The sequence below is a fragment of the Solea senegalensis genome, linkage group LG10 (assembly GCF_019176455.1).
Source record: "Solea senegalensis isolate Sse05_10M linkage group LG10, IFAPA_SoseM_1, whole genome shotgun sequence".
Taxonomy (NCBI): Eukaryota; Metazoa; Chordata; class Actinopteri; order Pleuronectiformes; family Soleidae; genus Solea; species Solea senegalensis.
Window position 1 is genome coordinate 11,133,887 of NC_058030.1, and position 5,755 is coordinate 11,139,641.

A 5,755-nucleotide genomic window follows, 5' to 3' on the forward strand; every position below is an offset into this window, starting at 1 on the left:
AAAGAGTTGATTGAACGGAACTCTCTCGAGACTGCCATATTGATTAACAGGCCTCATGTTTTTGTAAACAGCAGCGAAATCGATGCAATCAGTAATTACTTATGGATAAGGGTTGCGGGTATGGTTTAACACAACGCACAAAATAATTTAAAGCTGCAGCGTGTAACTTTTGGTGTTTTTTTGTTATTATTCTGCCTCTGTTTAGACTTCTTGAACAGAATTGACGTAACAAAACCGTCAAACCTGACCAAGGGAGCATTTGTGTGTATACATCCGCAGCGCTGAGGCAGTCGGAGACAACAAGCATTTATCCCATCAACCTACAGAACGACTAGGTTTTTTGAGCACTACAATTCGCTTCTGAATTTGTTTGTTGGTGCCAGTTTTTTTTTGCCATTTTTACTTTACTATTGCAATGTCACTTAAGCACCAAAACACAGAGAGAGTTGTGTGAAGCCGTTTTGACTGTGAATGGACATTTGTTTATATTTATAATAAGTTGAGGTCTACATTTAAAAGTTATGATCAGCCAGCAAACAAACAAAATGACTGCATGCACATGTGCAGACTGGTGTAAACATGCATATGTATGTATGTTTAAAAAATAATAAATGTATGTGTTCTATATGAAAATGTCAACACGTGATAGTCAATACAGCAACTACAGTATTCTGGATATGGAGCAGAGCGTATTTTTAGTTCATGATCACAAATTGATTTCCTGTGATAATCATTCTCATAATTATTCATGCAGTCAGAATCTGCTGAAGTGAGATTTTCCATGTTATGTAAAATATAAAATGTTAATGACATTAACAGACGTGATGTCCTCATGAAAGGCCTGCAGCACTCGGATACACACCAAAAACAACACGCTTAATTAAATCCATGGGCAGTGTGATGGGCCTACATGACACTAATGTGGCCTCAACCTATATGATAATGTAAAATGCATGTTAATAAAGACGCATCGACTTTAAAGATTCTAAATAATGTAAGCAACACATTATTAATCATGGCGGGGAGCATGCCGAGAAGACGGAGTGCCTGCAACGCATGCATTTTGAAGCAGTCCTGATGAAACTACTAGTGTGTGAGTGTGTGTGCTTGTTCATGTGTGTGTCCATTTGTGTGGGTGGTTTAATCTATGCACTCGGCGTGACTTTTGCACACATTGCAATGCATTATTTTACATTTTCTCATGCAACAGTTCGAAAATGCCATCCCCTGCACCAATTTGCTGCGGCACAGTGGTTGTGATTCCTCTCATCTTTCAATCTTACACGCGGCACTGTGTTCAGCTGCTACATTCAAACAGGGGCAACTGTTCTAATAAAACTTTGATTAAAAAAAATAATAATAATAGTACTGATAAAATGAAGTAGCTATGATTCTCCCGCAGAAACGTGCATTAAAGTGAGCCGTGCCAGTTAGTTGGATACAAAGGATAAAATGTAGAAAAGGCATTGGGTGTCAGAGGGAGATCACAGCAGCACGTCCGTGGCTGTGAATTTCAGTTCCATGGTGTGATATGGGCTGAGGAGTAAGCTAGCGAGATCAGAGGAATAACTTGTCTGTTTGCAGCGTTCCTGTGGTCATGCCTGCTGGACGCACCCAACGTCACACCAAGTACTGACCAGCCTGCTGGTAATCAGATTCATCAATTAAGTCCAGCACTTGTTGAGGGTGTAAACAGTCAGTCTGCTCTAATATTTGGAAACATGTCTCTCCTTTCAAAGCTCAAGGGCCACAGCATTGTTTAGCTTGGTCTGATGCTGTGATGAATTAGTGAAATTCTGTGAATGTGCTCTGAATTCCATTATGCTACTATGAATTCATTATGCTAATGTTAGCAGACAGACTATCTGCAAGGAGCATAGTGTTCAGTCAAGCTATTTCTTGGCAGTGGAATCCAGATTTAAGCACCTGTGCATATTATACTGTACTGTACAACATGATTTTCATGGAAAGACATGGCCGTGACTGAAGACATGCTCTGTGATAAGAATTGACATACTTAGTGAAATGTAAAAGAAAAAAAGTTAGTGCACATGCAGGACCCTATTTTTTATGGGTTAAAAGCAGTGACTTCAATACTATGGGGAAAAAAAAGTGACGCTCCCATTTCAAATCAGCCCATGTTTCAGACTGCACACAGGACTGTGATGCTTCAGTGGTCTGAGAAATTACAGGATACCACCCCTTCCAATTTTGCCATCACTGGACCGGACTGTTGCAGGCTTTTGAAACAATTACCCCAAGGGGACCAGAGTAACCTTGTTTACAGCTCATTGAGCATCCACAGTTCCAATTTAGCCCAGGTAATTACAACATTGTTATCATCTTCTAAATCTTCACTGAAGTCGTATCCTAAAAAAAAAAAAAACTACCTTTGAGTCACTGCTACCTTTAACTCCGATCCAAAGCAACGCTCAGTGTGTGCCCAGGCATTTCTTTGATGAGCTTTTGTTCATTCTCTAGGTGTTGGTGACCCGGCGCAGTCTGCTCACCCAGAGTCCATCAGTCACACTGGCACACATCTGTCGCACCAACCCACTCTGCTCCATCAGAGTCATAGTTGGTCTCTCTCCTTGAAATTCTAGCCCCGCTTGGAGAGGACAAACAAATTTTCTGATTCGTCTCTTATCTGCAGTCTAACCTCAGCGTGGGACAGCGTCAACCTAGCACATCAAGGACAAGCGCTCCACATGAGCTCTGTCCATTAGAAAAGCATCCTGCCTCCACCGTTGTGTGCTAGGCACAGGGCAAAGGGATACGCTCCAATTAGAGTTGTAGACACGGGGACTTTGCCCCTGACATGTCCCCACTGCTCCACGAAGGGAGTGCAAGCACACCTCTCGCATACAAAAGGAAGGGTTTCTTCTCAGTCATCTTTCCTACCTCGGGCTGTTGCTGTCCATTCACCTCATGAAGCCATACCATTTTGAATTAGTGTGCCGTGTGGTGCATGAATGCCCGACCATTTCTGAATGTATATATGAAATAAACCATGTGTGACGTGTACGGATGCCTGTATGAAAATAATATCTTGAGGGGATCTTTGGCATGCATCTCTATTCCGGGGCTTCCGTCGACAGAGATCCATACATTTATGTTCAGTCTCCCTGTATTGGCTTGAGGTAGGCGGCACCAGCTTCATGCCTCATGTATTTGCATGCTGCATCAACACAAACTGCTGATGTCCTGTGGGAACTCCTTCAATCCATTTACATTGGGTTTTTTTACACTGCAATGTGATAGAAACCAATATATGGCCATACAGTAGTATGTCTTGAGTTTTAATCAGGATTTGTGTGCAGAGCTAAAAGACATAGAAGAAAGCATAACAACTACACTGTGTTATGAATATTTCATCTCTGTTCTATATGAATAAAATACAACAAGGTCTCTAGTCAACCACAGGACAGCGTACCTTTGACTACCCCTGTAGCTAAAGCTAAAGGAGAGAGAAGCACTTAGATATGAATGAGGCTTTCCTGTACAGTATAAGGCACCACCCATGGAAACATAACTTCACCAATGGCCTGCAAATGTGAGTACAGCCCAGAGAAAAACTAGTGTATTTGGTTGATTATGCAGTGTATCAACTATGCATGAAGCAATTACATTGCAGAGCCTAGGGGCTTGGATGGAAACTGAATGGATGAATTCCTGAAACAATTCTTTCCTCCTCTCTCTCTCCACGTGTCCATTCATTAATCCAGCCGAGCTGCCATTTGCTTGTACAAACATTAGTTTAGCTGTTTGTTGTCTATTCGCTCAGCCATGTACATTTTTTGCTTTCCTCCCCCCCCCCTCCTGAAAGTGTATAGTGACTATTGATACAGATTTCCATCTGAGCTGAAGAGACGGGCTGCACAGATAAATAAAGGTCAGAGGTTCAACAAGCAGATCTGGGGACAAGGCTCGTGGTGGCAGGAGAAGTGAGACGAGAAATAAACCACTGGCTCTGCAGAAGCCCAGATTGATTGAAATTTATAGAGAGGGAGAAAAAAAATTAAATTGGGGAAGGGTTGGAGCAAGGGAGGCAGAAGATGGATCAGAGGAGATGGAGGCAGAGAGAGAGAGAGAACAAGAGTCAGCATGATTGGACGGGCCAAACGGAGAATGAGATTTCAGTTCGCTGACACCAACACACTAAGCCATTACAAAATTTTACCCTCAACTAGGCCTGATTTTTGAGACTGTGTGTGTGTGTGTGTGTGTGTGTGCCTCAGGGTTAGGGTTATGCATTTTGTTGTGATGATTCAGGTTAGGGCAGGATGGGGATGAAAGAGATGTGAGAGAGCAGCATCTCCGTGGCAACCACACCTGCTCATTGATCCCCTCAGAACAGAATTAATAACTCATCACCCATTTCACTAAATCCAACATTTATGATTGCTTTGAAGGTTAATCTATAGTCTGCAGTAGCATGTTCCCAATGAATTTGCATGTTTTAAATTAACCCACAGCAGTGATTAATTCTCATGCAGTGTGTGTGTGTGTGTGTGTGAGAGAGAGAGAGTGTGAGTGAGTGTTTTTCAAGTTCTCTCAAATACTCCTGCTTGCCTGTGTCTGGGTATGTGTCTGTCCCTTTCTTCCATCTGAATACTTTTAATCCCATTCTCTTCCCTGCCTCTAATTCACACCACTACTACCACCAGCACGCTGCTGTACCTCTCGCTATCTGTCTATTTGCATGATCGCTGCAGTCTGTGCAGCAAGGAGCTGCGCCTTGTGATTCACTTGGCAGCCACTTGAGATAAACATGTTGTGGTGGACAGACGCCTGCGTCCTGGTCTGGAGGAGCAGGACGGCGAGGACAGACTGACGTGGGCGGGCCCTACACTGGTCCCAACGTCAGCCCGGGCAGTGCCAGCCACTTGGCCAGATGGTCTAGAGTCATGCTCTCGCCACTGTTCATCAAATGCACCCACTCGCTCTGTCTTGCCTCGCCATGGCCCCTAGCATCATGTCACAGTGGAACCAGAGAAAATTAGCACCTAATTATAGGCTCCTCTCTGTGAAGAATGGTACACTTGCTCTGGAGTGTGTGTCAGTGTGAGGAAGCTGGGTGGTTGACTCACTGAGGGAGTGAGGACTGCAGAGGACACACAGAACACACACACAGGCCATGGCAGAGACACGTTATATACAGTATGCATGGGAGCACAAGGCTGAACCTCCTTTCTGTCTGGTTGATATGTGCCTCAGCAGGGTCTGCCTCCCACCCATGACGATGCCACAACAGAAACCACTTGTGCTCCATCTCTGATCCAACAGGATTAATTACAAACACAATGGAAGCTGATGCCTCTGGTTTCCATGCTCTGCAGGCTCCCTTGTGTTGAGGATGGTGTAGTTAATCTTCACAGGGAACAATGGCTATTTTGTTCTGGTGCGTTTGGTTGAGACGCAGACGCAGAGGAGAGCTTGACTATGCTGCCATCTTGTGATTGTATCAGCACAAGTACAGGATGCAAATGTGCAGACCAGGATCATATCATGATGTGTTTTATTCATGCGACACCAAATGGCAACTGATGAACATGAAGTGATGTCAGAGGTAAATGAAGGGCTAAAGGATTCAACTGCTCCAGGTCAGACGCTCCACTGAGCACCTCTGTGATAAGGAGAGAAAGTCTCAGAGGGATGAGCCAGCAGCGGTCAGAAAGCGGCTGCATGATAAAAGAAAAGCAAAAGATACCACCTGCTGAACCAGCACTGCCAGAAATCAAATAAACTCAGTCAC